A 23,459-nucleotide genomic window follows, 5' to 3' on the forward strand; every position below is an offset into this window, starting at 1 on the left:
GATCCTACAGGCAGCACGAGGCAGAGCAGGGATTCAGTGCCAGAGTCCTCCCTCCCTTTGCAGATGACCTTGTTCATATAGGTGAGGTCAGAGTGCTCTGAAGCCACCATTTGACCCCTATGCAATGCTCACTCTCATGCACTGAACTCACTCAAGGATTCACTGAAATTATTATGAACCCTAAATTTTACGAAGAGTAATGAAAGGGGACCCCAGTAGTAATAACATCAGCACCTTCTGATACATCTCCTCTTCAAGAGAGAAGTCAAGAGGCTCTACATGACCATCTCGTTGATTAAAGGCAGATACCAGGCTAGAAGCCAATTTATTTAATAGGGTCCCTATTTTATTAAAGTTCCAACCATATTGACTTTATTTTCCCTTTCAACTGCCTATCTTTGTGAGAAAAGAATATAACAAGAAATCTGACTGTTCCCAATTTTGAACATTCCTCCTAACACTGGGGGAATTGAAATCTGGAATCAAGTCTGTCTCATTCCAGCTAGTAAGTTTATCACACCCTAGCATGGGAAGTGATTGTTAATTTGTCTCTCTTTTTGCCTTTATTGTAAGGAAGATATTTTTTTTCTTTCAGAGCGATTCACAGGGCTTGTAATTAGGAATGCTGATTAGAGTATCTCTAACAGCATACCGAAGATTGCCTTCTGCACAAGAGATGAATGAAGGTGGCATCCCGCCACCTTTCTTCTAGGAAGAAGCAGAGGCAGAAACCCCCCACGGGGCTTTTTTAGGAAACGCCTCTCCTTGGAAATGGACCCCTACTCTCCTTTGAATTGGGTCCTTCCTCAAGCCAGAACAGACCCACCTAGTCACACAGCGTGACAGTTACTAGATATAAGGAAGAAAACAGCAGGAGTTGCAAGAATCCATTCCAAGATAAATAATTCTAACATGCTGGTGACTTACAATAAAGATTAACTGTTCTACCACTCACCTAAGGAAATATCTACCTGTTGGGAAGCCGTTCCTTTCCAATATATTAAGGATTAATTGCTTGCTTTGAGGTTGTTATTAGCCAGGATAAATATTCCACTTACAATACAGAGGTCCCCAGACACACTGAAAATACGGAATGGAATGCGGCAGAATGGACTGATACCAAATAAGGTATTTTTTCACTTGCTACTTTTTAAGATTCTAGGTGAAACACTCTCCTTGTAATTTTCCATGGTTCTTGCCCCTCTCCTTTGTGTCTTCCTATGCGTTGAGTCCTTCTGGCTCTTCCGCTTCTACTCCACCCTTGTGTGCTGTGTGATACGTGTATAATGCTAATATTTAGATACAGAGATATATAAAATAAGTCTCTTTTTGTTTCAATCTCTGGATCTTTGGCTCTCCCACTCCCATGATTCTAGCTCCATCTTATACAATCATTACTTCTAAATCCCTGTCTCCCATATAAATCCTTCATCAGACATCATACCTGCATGTGATGTCACATCCATCTACCAGCATCCCAGATAACAATAATAACAATATAAGCCACATTCTCATAGTGTCATCATGCCGTTGCTTTTAAATGAGGCTTTTAGAGATCCAGTAACCTGGTAGCAAATAAATGACTAAGCGTGAACTTGAATCCAGGTTCATCCGACACAAAGTCTTTGCATTGATCCACTCAACAAAACTACTTGTAACCCTGGATTATTGACTATCAGAACAAGTCTCTTTATCCACTTTGAGACCCTTGAGTATTTTCTATTCAATTATACTGTTATCATCTTGTAAGTCTCTCAGGCTATTGAGAGACCAAGTTTAGATCTTAATAGACAAGCTATCTCCCACTCCAGACTAAGCAGTATCCCTTTTGTGGGCTCATGCACAGCAAAAACACTAATCCTAGCCATCTGCTTCTTAAACCGAAGAGTTTGTTATTTTTTAAAACAAAGTGCTAATCACTATGACAGGACATCCACACACTCATGGAAATGGAGCCCCAGTTTGCCATTGTGGCACAAGTGTTAGTTGTCCAACATGTGTCGTCTAAAATACAGCCAAGACAGTGAATTCAAAGGCTAATGTCCCAGTGGTAAGATTACGTACATATTTATGGCACCTGACCCCAGAAGATTTGATAGTATTTTGAGGTTTGTTTTGTGGTTTCTGCAGGACTTATGAGCTGTCATGCAAATGACACCTGCTCACTTACATGTCAGAATGGCCGAATAGGGTGTACAGATTCTCCATCCATACTAGCAAGGGTCGATTATTAGAGTCAGCTGTTGATAAGACTTCAGGCAATAAGGGATATCCAAACTCGTCCATTTCAACTACACTCGAACCTATGAGGTGAGATCTTAAATCTTAACTGTATCTTCCAAACAATTTATAAATATAGGAGGAATCCCTTTTCTTTCTCTTTTGTTGAGACATCTCAGCAATGGCTGGTTCCTTGTTAGAAAGGGTCATATTTACCAGCACTTTGTACAGAGTCTTCAAGACATACTGTCTAAAGCATCGAGTAAGGCATATGCCAAGATTTTGGAGGTGCTTGCAGGTAAGCAGTGAGCGTCTGAAGTAGGCCTTAATCACTAAGAAAGTTATCTTTCTGTTACACCTGCATTTAACCTTGGACATGTTCTCCTTTGTACTAATCTCATTTTGCTGTTGGGTGTTTATGTGTCTAATTTATGAGACTGTCTTATTGGGAAGGAAGAATTCGTATTATTCAACTTTGCAATCCCATAATAGGATAGAATGTTTCTGTAACTGCTAATATATTTACTCAAAAATTAAAGGCTTAAAACAATGCCAATATGTATTTTACTCAGAGGTCTGCAAGTCAGGTAAGGCTTGGGGAGAACAGACCATCTGCATATTTCAGCACCATCGAAGGTGACTCACATTCTGGAGTCCTGTGAAGGCTCGCTCACTCACTCACATGTCTGCCAGGTGATGCTGTTAGTTGAGACCTGAGATGGGACTGCATCTACTCTTGGCCTCTCCATGTGGTTTGGGCTTCCTCACAATATGGTGTCTGAGTTTTAAGGGCTGTTGCCCTGAGAGAGAATGGGTCAGGCACAAGCTATATTAACTTTTATGACCTAATCTCAGAAGTGACACAGAGTCACTCCCATCACATAATATTCACGAGAACCTAGATGGAATGTTGTTCCATGCCCAAATTCGAGGGGAGGCGATACAGACCTCGTCATTTAATGGAGGAGCGCCAGCGTCACTTTGTTGGAAGAACATTTGGGATGAAATCTATCGTCTAGATCATCTTTGGATATTGCAGTCTGCTACACACAGTACCTGGTATATAGGAATGTTTTCCAAATGCCTGTTAGAAAGAATGAAAGAAGGAAGAAAAGGAGGGATGTAGAAAGAATAATCTACAGTTTATATCTGGCATTCACCTCCCACTCTCTTAATTTCCGTACCAAATAACTAAGTCCTGTACATCCCTATAACTCCTAAATATTTACCACACCTATGCCCCAAACATGGACATCATCTTGATTATTAAATCTTTTCTGGACTATCCCAGCAGTACTCTCTTGTATTCCTTGCCTCCAGCTTTCACCCCTGCTTTCCTCCTAAGCGTAATCTATAATACCACTAGAAGATTTTTCTAAAATATAAAGTTGCTTATGGCAAATATTTAAATTTTCTTCAGTCTTGCACTGCTGTTCATGCAATAAACCCAAACATATATGGACTGTGATAAACTGATTTATGCTGAGTTTACTGCACCCTTTCCTTCCCTTGTAGGATGTTTTTGACATTGCAGTTATGCCACATTTACTTCAGTTAAATTCAGGGATCTGGTGAAAGGGGGTTAGCACTGCTTACGTCCATCCTTTCCTGTAGTTGAAAGACCATCCTTAGAACATGACCTTGTACCCAAGCACCTCCATATTGCTTTGCTTTCCCTTTCTTCTTTTTCTTTCAATCTCACCAGTTCCTTCAGATGAAGGCACTAATTACCTGAAAAAGCCTATTGCCATGGCTCTGTCTCTAGGAAACAGGACATCAGTACAGAAGGCAGGTGCATCCCAAGAATGGAGCGAAGGGTTCTGCTGTGAAGAGTCACTTACTGGCCTCTCCACATGGCAAATCTAGTCATTGAAACAGGGTTCAGATGTGCTTCTTTGACTTTTTCTTCACATAAGATCACACCTTCCAGCATTTAGACAAGGCTTGGCCCGCTTGCCCAGCCTTGGCTGGGGGAAGGCAGTTCCTGCTGACGAAACATGCATCGGCTCTGCGGGGGGCCGCTGCCTGCACCCTCGGAGCAGTTTCTGTGTAGCTGCGTCTTCTCCCCATGCTGTGTGCTTCTTCATTCTGCTGTTGCCAGAAGTAACAAAAGCATTTATGAGATTGAAAATATCCAAGAAATTGTGTTTTGAGGAAAAGCTCTCTTCTCTCTCTCTCCTTTCGTATCAGAGTGCCCTGAGAGAAGAACAAAACCAACGCTCAATATGAGTTTGCAGAATCACTTTCCTGGAAATATTTGTTTTCAACATAATGTTTCCTATGAGTATTTGGCCTAAAGCCAAATCCTGTTGATAAATAAAAGTGCTTAGACACTGTGTGTTTTTTAGAAACACTCAGTATGAATTCAAACAGAGGGCCTTCACACTCATCTCAGAGTCCTTGAAGATCAGAGGTGGAAGATACCTGAGTTTATTTATATGATGCCACAGCCCATTCTAAAAACTGAAGTAGGGACGCCCCATATAGGACAGTATGGGCGTGCAATGATCTCAGACCTGAAATCCAGACTTTTTTCAGTCCTCTGGTACTGCGTTTGTCGTGCATTCATTTGTTCATTCATTTATCCATTCAGCGTTCACTGACTGCCTGCTCTTTGCTGAGCGTTTTGAGATGACATGATAGCTGTCTCCTACTGATTCGCTTGCCACGAGCCACACTTATTTCTAAGTGTGTAAAGTTCACTCAGTCTCTACAACAGCCTTATAAGCTCAGTGCAAATATCTGCCTCCCTTTTGCAGATCAAGGAAATGGAGTTCAGATAGCTTCAGTAACTTGCCGAAGACCACATGGTGGGTGAATTGTGTATCTAGAAGCAGCCCCAGCTGTGTGACTCCAAGGCTAAAACACAGGACATGACTGCCCTGTCAAAGTTGCTCACGTTTTGGTAGAGAAAACATACAAACAACACAACAAGAAGTCATATGAGGGCAGGAATATCATGGAGAATGACAAATACAATTTATTTTTCCTCATTTTAAGAGTGAGCGATTTAAAAGTTAAAAGAGTGAGCCAACATAGCTGCTTTCAACCTACCAATTTAATGTTGGAAAGTGTGCACAGACCTTCTTCTCATTTATTCTGAGGCATGGTCTAGTTATGTTTTCCCTGTGTATATACATTTCTGCAATCATTTTAGTACCTTTTTATATAACTAAAATATATGTTATAAATGTTCAAAAAACTTTATCCAAACCAATTTTCTCTCAGGAAACATAAGTATGTACTAAGTTAGACATAGAGAGCATTATAGTGGTAAGATGTTGCTTGTCGTAGATTGTGCACAGAGACCTAGTATAAGCTTAGCAGCTCTGCACTGAGCAGTGACTGCATTAGGCTCTTCATCTATGTTCTCTGCTTTGGCATGACATTGTAAGACAGGTGATTTGACCTCCTTTTAACTAAAAGAGATCAGAGATTCAGAAATATTGTTCAACGAGCCTAATGGACGTAGACACTCCAGAATTTTAATCCAGTTTCCTGGCCCCTAATCCAGCTTTTTTTCCAACTATGCCATGCTGCCTCATTTAAAAAAAAAAAAAAAAGTCTGAGACATTTGTTATCTGTTCAAATTGTGTTGCCTCCCATGCCTTTATCCACCTACTTCAGAGTAGCCTCATACAGAGTAAATAATGAAATCCGCTTTAGGATCCCAACACATTTAAAAGAGATAAGTCCTCGTATAATCAGATCAAGGCATATGTATACAAAGTTCACATTTTTAAATCATATTTGGTTTTTAAAAGTCATAGTGAAAAGATAATTTAATTGGCTTATGTTCTCTGAGCTGTCAGAATGCTTTAAGTATCTTCATCTTCCTGAATAGCACACATCTGTGGTAGAGAACTGACTTTATTGCAGTCCTAAAACTCATCAAGCACTCCGCTTGACGCCAACTTGAAGTGTGTCATCACATGTTTAAAATGTATGGATTTTTATCCTAATTTTAGAGATGGGAGAGCTGAGACACACAAGAAAACAAGGTCACATCCCAGGGCCACATGATTATGAAGTACAGATCCATCTGACCCCAAGATTTTTTTGTTTTGAAGTATAGTTGATTTACAATATTGTGTTAGTTTTGGGTATACAGCAAAGTGATTCTGTTCTGAATGTATATTTTTTTCTGATTCTTTTCCAGTATAGGTTACATATTGAATATAGTTCCCTGTGCTATACAGTAAATCCTTCTTGCTTATCTATTTTATACACAGTGGTGTGTATCTGTTAATCCCGTACTCCTGATTTATCCCTCCACCCATCAGACCCCACAGTTGTGGATGCTACTAATAGTTGTGTGATTCTCTTCTAAAAAAAAATCCTAAATTCTCATGTGTTTGCATTTGTGTGCACACGTATGTGTGTATGATGGGGGGGTGGCTGGGTGTTTAAGCTATTGAACGGTTTTAGGGGACACACAAGGATAAAGGGTGAACAACAGTCCCTCTATGAAGTGTTTGCTATTTTTTAAACTTTTATTTATTTGCTTAAAACTTTTACCGTGGCAAATGTAGAGAGCATGTAAATAGCTGTGGCTACAACGTGAACTATATTCTACAGTCACAGCCGTAAGCTTCAGAAAACTTGATAAGGGCAGCTGAGAAGGTGTGAGCATTCCACTAATGTTAGCTGATATTTCTACTTTGGCTTTTGACAGACACCCGCTAGATTCAGTGTACAAATTTGTTATTTAGTGAACATTCACTCATTTTTAGCATCCCGTAAAGTGAGGGCACCCCTCTTTCCATCACACCAAGTCTTCAGTAGAGTTCTAACGCTGCTCTTCTACTTGTTTTCCAGGCCCAGGAAAGAAAAACAAAAGTTTAAGGAACTGGAGAGGAACCCCAGCACTTGCTTAGCATCAAAGCCATGGCCAACACAGCCGCAAAGAAAAGTCCGTGCTTGTACCCATCTATTCACCCTGGCTGATGACAGCGTTGGAGCTGGGAAGGAGGTAAGAGGAAACATGTGGGTAGCTGGAAGGGGAGCCTGAGACTCGAGAGAAGAGTGATGTCTCATCAGGGTACATAGTCAGGGCCTGACAGGTCTGTGCAGTGAAAAAGTGTTTCCCGAGCATGTGCGCCAGGTAGCCAGCTCGTGGTGCATTTGCTGCATGTGCATTTTGACTATTTGAGGGATGTCCGTTTTTCCACCGCACTTCAGGCTCCTTGAGGGTAGAGATCAATTTCTTTTTTTTGCTCATATTATATCATCAGTGACTATCACATAACCTGGTGCATAATAAGTGCCCAGTATGTTTGCAATAACTAAATGCATGAATGGATGAATAGATGGATAGATGGACAGATAAATGGATGCATGGACTACAGTTTGCTTTCCCTGATGAAGAAGTCTGGGTAGTCACTTGCTACAGTTTTTGTGGACAGGATTTTCTACTTATGGTGACTTTGACTTTGAGGTAGGGATGGTCTCTGTGCCTCAGTTTACTTATCTGTCAGTGTTGAGTAATAAAATATCTTATGTCCTTTTTATAATTCATTTTGTCAAATGCTAAAATAACTCTGCATTTAATATTACATCGGGAGGCATATGGTAGAGATGACGTTCCTCAAGTGACCTCTATGATATAGATGACAATACAAATATAAATGAAGATATTGCCACTGAGTGCAAGGCACTTACAGTCTAGTTGGTGGGTAGAGAAACAGGAGTTCAAGTAAATAATGATGTAAAACAAACAAATTAAGATGTATTCAGGGCTGTATGGTTTGGAGGTGAGATTTGGACATGCTGACATGTAGTTTTAATTGATGCTGTATCTCTGCTCCCTTTCTCTGGGGTGAAGCCACTGTGACTGGCTTTCTTGGTTATATAAACATATGAGGTATTTCGTATAAACTGTGGTTCTTAGATAGCAAAATTGGAGGTCAGACTTCTCCCCCCATCTTGAAAGAGAAATTCGTACTCCCACTAATTTTCATTTTCTTTGGATACCAAGTCTTCTCACTCTGATCCAGTGGGACTGGCCGCATCCCTTTGTTTCCATGGCTTCTAGGAGAAGCATGGGAAAGAAAATGAATCTTGGCCATGGATGTTCAGAGTTATAAAGCTCTGATTGAAAAACATAGGCTGAGAAAGACCAATGAAAAGCAGAGTGTCAGGAGAGGCAGCATGCCCAGGAGAGAAAAGAGCACTGGAAGTGCGTTAGAGTCTAGGCACAGAGGGCCACGGTTGGAGGGCCTGAAGGGAGAGGAAGTCATGAGCAGGGAGTGTGGCCGGACATTAACCTACCTAAGCCTAACCCCAGTCCATCTCGTTTAATCCTCTGCATGCCGTGGGCTCTATCCCAAAGGGCCCTGGGGTGACTTATTTAACATGTTTGGTAAATTGGTAAAATTCTTAATATATGCAACCCTGCTCTACTACAGCACCTACACCTTGGCCCTTCTCCCACACATCTGCATGAGAGAATGGGAGGAAAACAGAGACACCTGCCTACCGAAGAGGAGATAGGTGTAGGTGGACCCAGGAGGACAGAGCAGACCGTGGTTATGTCACTGAAAGGGGCATTGGCAGGGGAGCAGGCAGAGGGGAAGTTGGTGGGTTGGACATAGTACGACTATACATGCAGTGTTCTAGTAGAAGTGGCAGAAGTAGAAGTGACTATACATGCAGTGTTCTAGTAGGCAGCTGGGTCAGCGGGAGGAGGTTGAACGAGCAGGAAATTGGGAGCAACCGCGGTAGAGCTGCAGCCAGCTGTAATGTTCAAGTTGTATACGAAACAATTTCTCCCATGAACCCAGGGTCTCTGGGTAGGGAATGATTTTACATTATTCCCATCAGCATCCACAAATTGGTGTTACTGAGGAGGCATGAGGGTTGCATGTCTAGTACTGTGCTGTGACAGGTGCTAAAGTGCACGAAGTGGGCACCAGGTGTCCTGCCAGCCCTTCGTGCTGCTCCCAGTAGGGGAGGAGGTGACATTTGAGTTGGCCTTGAAGGACACTCGCAGGATGTATCCTCTGGTTCTATAGCCTCTGCTCATCCCAGAGACCTCTGAACTCATCAGCCTCGTACAAAACGTTAATGATGGTTGGCTAGTTTGAGCAATAGCAGTTCTCTGTGCAAATCAAATTGACTCAAGTCTTCCTCATTTTGCTGGGGAGTGTTCAGGCACTGTGGAATAGTTCGGCTATCCATCTGCATCAAATGTTGCATTACCAAAGAAACTCATTTCTTCAACTGGACACAGGAAGTTCAAGGCTGATTGCAGACAGGATCTGTCTGTGAATACAGCTTCCCTTTGCTTGCCCTGGTGATTGAATAGTACATGAAACTCCACGATATGTGGAATCCAGGATGCATCTTTCATGCTGAAACCTCAAAAAAAGAAAAATAATGATAATACTGCCTTTGTGTCATATCCCTTTCCATGAGTTTCCCCAGTAATTTGTTTTGGGAAGTGGTCTTTTGTTGTGAAATTACCCATACCACCCCACACAGAAATCAGAAATTCATCCAATAGCAATGTCATTCAAATCACTTTCACTACTGTCCTTTGTAGTGTAACCTAGGCAGGGTCACCTAGTCATTAAGCATGCTCACTTTGGAGCCAGAGACTCTCAGGGTTCAAATTCCAGCTTCTCTGCTTATCAACTGAATGCTCCCTGGTAAATTACTTAACCCCTCTACACCTCAGTTTCCTCCCCAATAAAAAGGGGATCATAGTAGCATCCATCTCATATGATTGTTTTGAGGATTAATTGCAAAATATTTCTAAAGCTCAACAAATGTTAGCTGTAGCAGATTCATTTCTGAGCTACTAGATGCTCTGTAGAATTCCTGGTTGACACAACCTCAAATCTTTTATCTTCTCTGAAATATTCCCTTACCCTGACCTATTCCTAAATCAGTCATATTAGAAAATGGATCACACTAATACTTCACTATGCCAAAGAATATGTGTATTAAAGCTCTTAAAACCACAATAATTAAGATGGTTCTAATAACGACATTACAACAAAAACGGGCTGGAAATTCTGTATAAAACAGTCACATCTAACCTTCTTGGGTGATTATATGCTCTGTGCTAATTGCTTTACCTACATCATATGTAGTCCTTCCCCAAATTCTATACAATGGGAGTTAATGATTATTCACATTTTATGAAAATAAAAAGTAAGGATCATAGATAGCAGTTAGGTAACTGACTGCACATCTCACCCCCGGTAAGTGCCAGGACCTGAATGTGAATTAGCTTGGTGGACTCTGGTACCTCTGATCTTAATCTAGTTACTCCAGACCCTCATCTGTCACCCTGTCCTGCACTCATTAATTTGAAATGCTGTGTCTCCCTGTAGATTGTGCATAGAAGCTGCATCGTTTCTCATTTCTCCTGTACCCTTGTGCAAAACCCAGCTCTTTTTAACATTGTTACAATGTTGACAGTGTCCTTTACAACTACTTATGGCTAACATTCCTCGACTTGCTCCCAGTTGCCTAGTTGTTGAATGACTAAATGTCATTTGGCGTTTCATTCTACTCTTTGTCTTCATCCTAACCCTTCCCTTTAACTCAAATCTGGTCATATCAAGGCTCTGCTGAAAACTCAGTGGCTCCTCATTTTTCTTGAGGTACAGGCCAAATTCTTACCTTAGCTTGCAAGCGGTGCAAGATCCAGCCCTGCTGAGCCTTCATAGCATGTGACGTGATGTTCTCTATTCTTCACACTTCACCCACCTTGATATTTTTTTTCTTTCTAAAACGAGCGTTGATGTGTCAAATTATAAAGACACTAACGTAAGACTCGTCTGCCTGAGTTTTCCTCCCTTCTCTATTTACACAGGTTATCCAGTTATTCCTAAAGATCTAAAGTCGGTCAACATTTCCTAGCAGGAGACTTTCTGGAACTCCATGATTAGATCAACCACTGCTTTGTATATCTTCATGATGCCCTACACCTCACCTTCATAACACCCGTCACAATTTGTCTGTCCCATCAGGCTTAAAGCACTCTGAGAGCAAGGACCAGATCTTTTAATATCTAATCACCATAATAGAACATGAAAATGATTCATTTTGACTAAAAATATTAATGTGCATAAAAGGCCTTCAGTTCACTATCATTAAAAATCAACTATATCTTCACTATAACAGAGAAGATGGGATTTCATGATTTCACACACACACACACACACACACACACACACACACACACACACACCTACTAGGGTATTTCCAAAATAATAGAGATTTTTCTAACTAATTTCTCTTTCTAAGCAGTTTTCAGTCAACCAAATACAAAATTGAAGTCAGGAGGATAATGGGACCACTTGGGGCATCAGTGTCCTGAGGTATCCTCGGGGGGTGTATCTTTTGTTCTTTACCATCTCCTACCGTATAAGCCCACTGTGTCTACTGAACCTCATCACAGTTGTGCTTTCAACCGCTAGAAAGCAGCCCACCCCGCTCCGCTCTGACGTGCTTGGCTTGTGTACTGCGCACCCGCACGCCCAGATCCCGTGCTTACCTGGGCTTTGCTCGTTCCATTCCCCGCCTCATTGTCCGCCCTTCCATCCTAGTTATCCCTTTAAGGGTGCGATTTAAAGAGCACAGATTTAGAGTCAGACAGTGCTCAGATGGGAATGTCACTGCTGGTTCTGGAAGGATGCTGAGGGATTGGAGATGAGAACTGGTTCTAACAGGCACTGAGTAAATATTACTCCTCCACCGTACTCCACTATTCAGGAACTAGATAAGACCAGCTTCTCCAGGAGACATTTTTGATTGCACCCATCCAGATGGACTCTCCACTTCCGTATTCCACCACTACTGGCTGTCTACCCTGTGCAATCTTAGTCTCATTCCCTAGGATGGTTCTACAACTATTTCACATGTATATGTCTGGTCCTTCACATAGATTGCTCATACCCAAGGGCAGAAAACTTGTCTCATGCTAACTTCTTTATTCTCATCCACAGAGCCTATTAATATGTTAAGTGAATATTATAGCAGCTTAACTTGTACAGAATGAAACCTATATCATCCGGCATATACCAGCTGCCCAGTATTGTGTGAGGGTATTAAGTATACCATTTCATTAATCTCTGTGATAAAGATATTAGCTTCTGTGGAAAACTGACTTCAACTTACTAACTAAGCACACAGTGGTTTTGGTAATAAACAACTTTGGCTTAAAGGAAGTATCCAGATGGGGGAAAAGATTCTGTTAATGTATTCATTTTAATCCTGTCATGACATGATTACATTAACACACCTAAATCATTTTATTACTGACTTATGCATGCAGGCGTAAACATATTTGACAAAATTTTTAATGATGGGAAAATATCAAGATATAATATTAATTGAAAATAGGAGGATAAAATATGTACTGTGATGTCAGTTCTGTATAACGTGAAATTATAAATTATATACTACGAGGAAAGTCATTAAATATTAACAGAGACTGACTCTAAATGTGATTTTCAATTTTATTTTTAAATATTTTTACATTTATTAGCATTATTTTCAATCCATATAATAAATGCCTATTACTTTTATAATCAGAAGATTTCAGAATTTTTTATTATATAGAAGTGAGACCAAGATGTTATAAACTTATAAGTTCTTACTAAAATACAATAGTCTCTATGTAAATTAGAAATATATTCATTTATTACTTAACATTTTTTAATTAAAAGTTTTTACTGAGCGTCTATTATGTATTAGTGGTACATAGTACAGTTTAATAGGTATGGAGAAAATGATAGTAAAAATTCACCATGTATCTGCCCTTAGACTAGTGGCTAAAAAAGACAAGTGTAAGTCTGAAAATATATGAAAATTGAATCAATACAGGCTATTAGTCAGAGGTCTCCAGAGAAAGGGAACCAATAGCATATATCTATAAAGAGATCTATTATAGGGTACTGGCTCACATGATCATGGAGGCTGAGAAGATATACCATCTGCTCTTTGCAAGCTGGAGACCCAAGAAAGTCGGTGGAGTTTGTAGGCTTGAGAGCCAGAGACATGATGGTGTAGATTCCAGGTGTAGATTCTGAAAGTCTGAGAACCAGGACTGCTTTGGACAAATGAGGATGGATGTCAAGTCAAGTAGAGAAAGAGAGAGTCCTTCCCTCCACCTTTTTGTTCCATTCATACCCTCAGCAGATTGGGTGATGCCCCCCACACTGGGGAGGGCCATCTGTTCTACTCAGTGTCACCCATTCATATGCTTATCTCATCAAAACACCCTCGTTTACACACCCAGACTTAATGTTTAACCAAATATCTGGGCATCCATAGCCCACTCAAGTTGACTCATAAAATTAACTGTTGCATATAGTAAACACAAGTTGATAATGGGAGTCAGAAAATCTTTCCAAGAATATGATGAGTGAAATGAGATGTAAAGGATCATACATGTTATGTGAGTAAAGAAGAAGAGAAAGAGTGTGAGTATGTGTGTGTGCTGGTGTGGCGGGTGGTATACGTGTTGGGGGTCTATGTATGTAATGTGTGTTGGTGTGTGCTTGTATTGGCACGTGTGTGGAGGAGGTTGGCAGGGATTCAGCTGTAACTGTAGTCATAGACAGGACAATTCAGGGAGGTAGATCCTGAGGGGAACTGAACTCAGAACTTTGGAAATCAGCTTGCCCCTAAGAGTTAAACCACACATTTTTTCTCTCTGATCACAGCAGAGATAGTTAAGGTCACCGACATACACACATGCACACATGTGTATGCATATGCATACACATACATGCAATGATTCTGAGATGAGCAAGATTTGACTACTTCCCTTTTTTATTAATTTCTTAAAAATAAAGTAGAGGAGTCATGCAAATACCATCCATGGAGAAGGCTTCTCAGACTCAAGGATGTGTCATTTGCTCTGTCAGATTTAACATTGTAACAATATAACAGTGAAAACTATCATTGTTTTAGTATTATAAATGCACACTTATTGTACTTATTTCTTTATACATTATCTCATTTATTTTCACACAAACCTCTGGGGTATATGCTATGCTTATCCTGCTTCTAAGTAATGGAATGGAAGCTTGTCACCTTAGCCCTAGACACACGTTAGCCTCCCTTAATTCAGCTTGTCTTGCTCGCACTTCATTGACTATCTTGTTTCATTCTTTGTGCTTTATCATCCCAGCAAGGCTCTAGGAAATATGGTCATTGATCCCCCATACACGTAATGTTCTACTGTTGCATGTCTGTTACCAGTCAAGATTCTACTGAGGGAAAAATTATACAATAGAAAGAGTAAAGGGCTTGACTTAAGAAGTCTTTGTTTCAAGGCCCTATTCTATCACCTACTGACTGTGAGCTCTTAAGCAAGTGGCAAAGTTCTCTAAGCTTTGCTCCCATCAGACTCAAATGGGTTTGGAAAATAACTTGCATATCAGTGGTAAAACATATTTGAGAATTATTATTAAACAAATATTCCCTCCTTCCACTCCCGTCTCCAGGACCCTCTGCATTAGCCTTCCAAGGCTGCCATAGGAAATACCACAAACTGGGTGGCTTAAACAACATAAATTTATCTTCTCATGCATCTGGAGTCTAGAGAGCCAAGATCAAGGTTCTGGCAGGTTCTCTTCTTGTGAGATCACCCTCCTTGGCTAGCAGACACCTGCCTTCTCCCTATGTCCTCACATTACTTTTTCCTCTGTAAGAGCACACTCCTGGGTTCTCTTCTGCTTTTTATAAGGACATCGATCTTATTGGATTAGGGCTCACCCTTAGGACTTTATTTAGCCTTAGTTACCTCCTTAACAGTCCTGTTTCCAAACACAGTCACACTAGGGAGAAGGGCTTCAACATACAGATTTGAAGGGAACACAGTTCAGCCCATTCAAACCTACCTCCCAACTCAGGTCAGACATGGCACTCACAGTGGCCTCATGGCAGGCAGAACATACTTCCTTATCTCTCGATTTGGGGCTCAGCTATGTGAGCTGCTTTAAATGGCATATTAACAATGTGATGTAAGCAGAGACTTAAGAGTTACTCATACGTTAGACTTGTTCTTCTGAGGTTCTGCCATAGCACGAGAAGGACCTTCCCTGGGTATCTTTCTTGATCCAGCAGAATGAATAACCATAGGACAGAGAAACCTCACCTGGCCCACGGTCCTCAGCCAGGTGTAGGGTACCCTAATTGACCTGCAGAACTGTGAGTGTGGTGATACATGCTTTGTGCTGACGTTGACCATGCAGTTGACCATGCAGCACCGTTGTGGTGTCCTAACCGATACGGCATCCACTCCCTTACTCCCTCATTCATTAATTCAGCAACAACCTAAAATGCTGCCATATTCCACTTAGGCCAACAGTGTCAGGTTCAGAAAACTGGCCAAGTTCAGCCAGCTAGTAGATTATGGAAACATATTTGAGAGACTAACCCTTGCTAGAGAAATCGCCTCACTGGAGCAGCTGCTCTCAACTCACTGAAAAAGAAAGAGATGTACTGCTGCAGGATCTGTTAAAAATGACAATTTATTCATTGAAAAAACACTTATTAAGTACAAATAATTATTTGGGTAATGTGAAGAGCCTCTTATGGCAACCAGACATTCTAACCTTTAGATGCAATGACGTTACTATTCCTGAGGGTCTGTAAAGATCCTGAATTTATTCACTCATGATAAAAATGGGTAGGACAAACAGGGACCACTTTATATTGAGAATTCTGTGCCCCATGATTTTAAGTCAGTCTCAGTATAAAAAAAATGGGGTCAGACACTAAATAATGATCAAGGGATCAATCCAAGTAGAAGATAAAACGATTGTAAATATTTATGCACGCAACATAGGAGCACCTCAATACATAAGGCAAATGCTAACAGCCATAAAATGGGAAATCGACAGTAACACAGTCATAGTAGGGGACTTTAACACCCCACTTTCACCAATGGACAGACCAACCAAAATGAAAATAAATAAGGAAACACAAGCTTTAAATGATACATTAAACAAGATGGACTTAATTGATATTTATAGGACATTCCATCCAAAAACAACAGAATACACTTTTTTCTCAAGTGCTCATGGAACATTCTCCAGGATAGATCATAGATCATATCTTGGGTCACAAATCAAGCCTTGATAAATTTAAGAAAATTGAAATCATATCAAGTATCTTTTCTGACCACAATGCTGTGAGACTAGATATCAATTAAAGGAAAAAAATCTGTAAAAAATACAAACACATGGAGGCTAAACAATGCACTACTAAATAACCAAGAGATCACTGAAGAAATTAAAGAGGAAATCAAAAAACACCTAGAAAAAAATGACAATGAAAACACAACGACACAAAACCTATGGGATGCTGCAAAAGCAGTTCTAAGAGGGAAGTTTATAGCAATACAATCCTACCTCAAGAAACAAGAAACATCTCAAATAAACAACCTAACCTTATACCTAAAGCAATTAGGGAAAGAAGAACAAAAATACCCCAAAGTTAGCAGAAAGAAAGAAATCATAAAGATCAGATCAGAAATAAAAGAAAAATAAATGAAAGAAACAATAGCAAAGATCAATAAAAGTAAAAGATGGTTCTTTGAGAACATAAACAAAATTGATAAACCATTAGCCAGACTCATCAGAAAAAAAGGGAGAAGACTCAAATCAACAGAATTAGAAATGAAAAAAGAGAAATAACAACTGACACTGCAGAAATACAAAGGATCATGAGAGATTACTACAAGCAACTATATGGCAATAAAGTGGACAACCTGGAAGAAATGGGCAAATTCTTAGAAAAGCACAACCTTCTGAGACTGAACCAGGAAGAAATAGAAAATATAAATAGACCAATCACAAGCACTCAAATTAAGACTGTGAATAAAAACCTTCCAACAAACAAAAGCCCAGGACCAGATGGCTTCACAGGCGAATTCTATCAAACATTTAGAGAAGAGCTAACACCTATCCTTCTCAAACTCTTCCAAAATATAGCAGTGGGAAGAACACTCCCACACTCATTCTACGAGGCCACCATCACCCTGATACCAAAACCAGACAAAGATGTCACAAAGAAAGAAAACTACAGGCCAATATCACTGATGAACATAGATGCAAATATCCTCAACAAAATACTAGCAAACAGAATCCAACAGCCATTTAAAGGATCATACACCATGATCAAGTGGGGTTTATCCAAAGAATGCAAGGATTCTTCAATATACACAAATCAACCCATGTGATACTAGTTAATACTAGTATTGAAGGAAAAAAACCATATGATCATCTCAATAGATGCAGAAAAAGCTTTTAACAAAATCCAACACCCATTTATGATAAAAACCCTCCAGAAAGTAGGCATAGAGGGAACTTACCTCAACATAATAAGGGCCATATATGACAAACCCACAGCCAACATCGTTCTCAATGGTGAAAAACTAAAATCATTTCCTCTAAGATCAGGAGCAAGACAAGCTTTCCCACTCTTACCACTATTATTCAACATAGTTTTGGAAGTTTTAGCCACAGCAATCAGAAAAGAAAAATAAATAAAAGGAATGCAAATTGAAAAGAAGAAGTAAAGCATCACTGTTTGCAGATGACATGATAGTATACATAGAGAATCCTAAAGATGCTACCAGAAAACTACTAGAGCTAATCAATGAATTTGGTAAAGTAGCAGGATACAAAATTAATGCACAGAAATCTCTTGCATTCCTATACACTAATGATGAAAAATCTGAAAGAGAAATTAAGGAAATACTCCCATTTACCATTGCAACAAAAGGGATAAAATACCTAGGAATAAACCTACCTAAAGAGACAAAAGACCTGTATGCAGAAGACTATATGACACTGATGAAAGAAATTAAAGATGATGCAAACAGATGGAGAAATATACCATGTTCTTGGATTGGAAGAATCAACATTGTGAAAATGACTATACTACCCAAAGCAATCTACAGATTCAATGCAATCCCCATCAAACTACCAATGGCATTTTTCACAGAGCTAGAACAAAAAATTTCACAATTTGTATGGAAACACAAAAGCCCTAATAGCCAAAGCAATCTTGAGAAAGAAAAATGGAGCTGGAGGAATCAGGCTCCCAGACTTCAGCCTATACTACAAAGCTACAGTAATCAAGACAGTATGGTACTGGCACAAAAACAGAAATATAGATCAATGGAACAGCATAGAAAGCCCAGAGATAAACCCACACACATATGGTCACCTTATTTTTGATAATGGAGGTAAGAATACACAATGGAGAAAAGAGCCTCTTCAATAAGTGGTGCTGGGAAAACTGGACAGGTACATGTAAAAGAATGAAATTAGAACACTCCCTAACACCATACACAAAAATAAACTCAAAATGGATTAAAGACGTAAATGGAAGGCCAGACACTATAAAACTCTTAGAGGAAAACATAGGCAGAACACTCTGTGACATAAATCACAGCAAGATCCTTTTTGACCCACCTCGTAGAGAAATGGAAATAAAAATAAACAAATAGGACCTAATGAAACTTAAAAGCTTTTGCACAGCAAAGGAAACCATAAACAAGGCGAAGAGACAACCCTCAGAATGGGAGAAAATACTTGCAAACTAAGCAACTGACAAAGGATTAATCTCCAAAATATACAAGCAGCTTATGTAGCTCAATATCAAAAAAACAAACAACCCAATCCAAAAATGGGCAGAAGACCTAAATAGACATTTCTCCAAAGAAGATATACAGGTTGCCAACAAACACATGAAAGGATGCTCAACATCACTAATCATTAGAGAAATGCAAATCAAAACTACAATGAGGTATATCACCTCATGCCAGTCAGAATGGCCATCATCAAAAATCTACAAACAATAAATGCTGGAGAGAGTGTGGAGAAAAGTGAACCCACTTGCACTATTGGTGGGAATGTAGATTGATACGGCCACTATGGAAAACATTATGGAGATTCCTTAAAAAACTCAAAACAGAGCTACCATATGACCCAGCAATCCCACTACTGGGCATATACCCTGAGAAAACCATAATTCAAAAAGAGTCATGTACCACAATGCTCATTGCAGCTCTATTTACAATGGCCAGGACATGGAAGCAACCTAAGTGTCCACTGGCAGATGAATGGATAAAGAAGATGTGGCACATATATACAATGGAATATTACTCAGCCATGAAAAGAAACAAAATTGCGTTATTTGTAGTGAGGTGGATGGACCTAGAATCTGTCATACAGAGTGAAGTAAGTCAGAAAGAGAAAAACAAATACCATATGCTAACACATATATGTGGAATCTAAAAAAAAAAAAAGGTTCTGAAGAATCTAGGGGCAGGACAGGAATGAAGATGCAGACATAAAGAATGGACTTGAGGACACGGGGAGGGGGAAGTGTAAGCTGGGATGAACTGAGAGAGTGGCATGGACATATACACACTACCAAATGTAAAATACATAGCTAGTGGGAAGCAGCTGCATGGCACAGGGAGATCAGCTCCGTGCTTTGTGACCACCTAGAGGGGTGGGATAGGGAGGGTGGGAGGGAGACGCAGGAGGGAGGGGATTGGGGATATATGTATATGTACAGCTGATTCACTTTGTTATAAAGCAGAAACTAACACACCATTGTAAAGCAATTATACTCCAATAATGATGTTAAATTAAAAAAAAGGGGGTAAGACTAAATGAGCTCTAAAGGCTCTTTAGCTCTAAAATTCTAAACTTCGATGGCTGTGGCAGGTCTCTGTTGCTGAGTTAATCACCCTAGACGGTATCCTTTAGGTATCTGTTATTCATCAACAGCTTGATAATCACAGGGAACGAAAGGGGGAAGAAAGGAGTTAATTGAGTGTTTCCATTTATAAATAACTTTGTAATATGCTATGGTGAGGAGGTTAGGTGCATTCTGAAAGTAGGCGACCTCTGTTCTAAAAGCTCGCTAGTAATTGTGATTTTTAAAATGTCTGCCCTTGAGTTCAGACAATAGCTCTCTAGCTTCAAGGTGGGTGGGTGTCTGTGGTTGCCTCCCAGGGTCCCATTCTTCATTCTTCTGCTGCAGATCAGACATTCCTTAGGGGAGTCTCTCCCAGTTAGTTGCAGCTGCACAGCTGGATAGAGCTCACCTGCATCACCAGCTCTAGTGGCAAGACCACTGTTGTCAGCTATCTGGTGACCACAGTGACGACTCAACCTTAGGGTAAGGCAGACTCCATGGGAGACAGCAGGAAGAGAAGGAAAGAAATCATAATGCGTTTTTAAATGCGTTTTTTGGTCTGCTAAATTAATCTCAAACCAAGATCAACTCTAATTCTGGACTTTACAGTAAATAGGTCAATGAATTTAGGAACTAACGTCTACTGTTTAAGCCGGTTGGAGGGGGGCTATGTCTTACACCTGGATTCACTCTACCTAAAATAGAGTGTAACTTGGATACATAAAATTGGGAAACTGGGCTTCGTGGAGTCAAACGCAGAGTCCCATCCGGAGGTCACGTCCCACCGCTCCTGCCACCATCATCTTCCCCAATCCATATCTCCACGTCAGGACCTATGTGGGCAATTCGTTTTACCTCACCTGTCCTTCCTCTTCAATTTTTGGTTTGTCTCTGGAACAGATGAGGACCTGCAGCTCTAATTCCTGGGTGTTTGTGACTTCCACTTCATTTATCCCCATTCCCATCCTCCAGGTTACATTCCAAAAAACTGACATCTATTTTGCCATCCATTTTCTCTTCTTTCTACCCATTACTAGCGCACCAGGTTCATATTCAATTAACATAATAATATGTTAATAGTTAATTAGAACCCGAATTTCCTTAAAAGGAGAAATGCAAAGTTAATGAGTCTTGAATAAGTGTTTCAACAACTATTATGACTAGTAAGAGAGTCAGATTCTGAAAAGGGCTTCTGGCCATCCAATTTCCAACATTGTTTTCTTCTTTGCTCTCAGTCTTCTGAGACTGTTAAAGAGATTTCCAGGTTTAAGCCTTGCTTTGATTTATTTGTTTCCTGCCCATTAAAATATATAAATAAATAATAATAAAGAAGCATAACAACTTGCTTGTCTTATAAAGACATCCAATCCTTTTTAACTTAAGCAGGAACACTTCTATGCTTTTTGCATTAGTTGTCCTCTTTAAAATTGTTCTCATATTTATTATTCTTTGAATTAAAATGTCTATTTTTAAAAATCTCACATTTATTCCTCTGAATCTTATCACTGTCTGTTCCTGACTGCCTGATTTTCCATGGTGACTTCAACTAATTTATTTCCATCTCCTCACAGCAAATGAAATTTCCTTAACCTTTCTCTGAGACATTACAAAGGATATTACTCACGGTGCTTAATTCCTTCCCACCTTTCTGGCAATTATATGCTCAGTGAATTCTTGTCAAAGGCTACAGAGAATTCTCCAGGTGATACATAAACCCAAGTTCATGCAGAAGAAGTAGAGCCCCCTGTGGTTTGCCTTATTTTCAGAATTATATCTATTGCAATATTTATTTTATCGACTGTAGGAGACAAAACCACACTTGTGGTTTTACTCTCTTTTAAATCTTCTCCATTTTGATCTCTGTCCCTGACTACTAACAGTAGGGGGTATATGGGTACAGACTATTTTAGTCTTTCTTTGAAGGCCATAGAAATATGAACTCCATGTTTATTGACTTTCTATTATCAACTAAGCACCATATTGGTTATTTGGCAATTATCATTATTTATTAATAAAACTAATTGTGAATTATGTCTCCAGGTTAGACTCTGCTCTGAACTCTAGGTTTATATATCCTGCTGCCTGCTTGTCTCTCCATTTTGATGGCCAGTGGTATCTCAAAATTATCATGTCCAAATTAAACTTGATCTCTCAGTCCTGCTTTTACCACAGGTTTCCCTGTATTCATTTTTCCCAATGCATATTAACTCCATCTCCAAGTCTTGTTATATCTTTCATAGAAGTATGTCTAGAATCTCATGCATTCTCGCCACTGCCACCCCTTATCGAAGGCACCATGATATCTGTCCTCAACCAAAGCTTTGACCCCCAAACAGAATCCTATCTTTCCCCATGTCTGGAAATCACTGGGTAATGATGAGACTGCTTGTTTCACAGGTTTTTAGAACCCCATCTTACCTAAAAGGAGACTGTTTGTGCATTCAACAAATATGTAGATGTTGAGGGTCTCCATCCTTGGTATTAACCACTTTATCAGGCAAGATTCCAGCAGGAAACAGGGTGCCCCCATGTAGTTCAAATGAAATTGTTCAGATGGAATCATTCTTAGTACCCTTTGTAGAAGAATGAATTCTGTCTTCCCAATCTGAGTAAACTAGACGTCCCTTTTATTAAAAATATTTTAGAGACTTCACCTGGAAGGTGCTTCATAAAGGAATGCCTACCCTCCTTAAGATTCTCCCCCGACACAGTCTATTTTTTCTTTCAGACCCATAATGAAAGTAAAATTTCAGTATGTCCAAGGAAACAGTCGTCAAGTTTACCCTGGTTGGAGGCAAAATATACATAAAGGAATTAAAAATCTTGTGAACTTTTATCCTCAGGAAATTGGGAAGCATGCAGAGGAATAGATCCTAATTATGAAATATCAAAAGGGACAAAATCTAAGATTATACAAGATAAAATGTTTATTTTTATGGGTCTGCTCAACAAAAATTTAGATTCTAACGTGTTAGCTTGAAGGGCAGGAAGTATTTGTAATAAACTGTCCGGTGGATTACTAGGAGCCTACATTAAGTGGTAGTCTCTAATCGAAAAGGCTGGCATGCTGTAGAGGAAGAACCCATCTGAAGTGAATATTGAAGTGAATGCTGGATGGGATCTAGTCTGTGATAAACTCACTCACATCCTAAACACAGCCCTGGGAAGACCCACAGGAAATTCACTCCTCTCAGCTAGTTAAAAATTTTATTGTGGAGGAAAGCACCAGCATCTTGATAGGGGGAAATTCTACAATGGAATTGGGCTCTTTGATTTCAGTGAGACTAACAGGGTCTTTAAGTAACAGGGTACAGATGCTGGTGGCATTTAACCCCCTGACAGAAAGTCTTCACATTACTATAAAAGACTTCAAGGGTGGAGTAACTGTCAGTGTTTTGACCCTTAGGAATCTGTGTGTTGACTGACTGATCCTGTATCCAAAGGAATAGCGTAGATGCCCAGCCCACGAAGAGGCTACCTGAGCCATATAAATTACATGACTGATGAGCACAAACCTGATTTGAGAAACTGAAGTGAGAATTTATGGCCTGAAG

The sequence above is a fragment of the Lagenorhynchus albirostris genome, chromosome 17 (genome assembly GCF_949774975.1).
Source record: "Lagenorhynchus albirostris chromosome 17, mLagAlb1.1, whole genome shotgun sequence".
In the NCBI taxonomy this organism is placed as follows: domain Eukaryota; kingdom Metazoa; phylum Chordata; class Mammalia; order Artiodactyla; family Delphinidae; genus Lagenorhynchus; species Lagenorhynchus albirostris.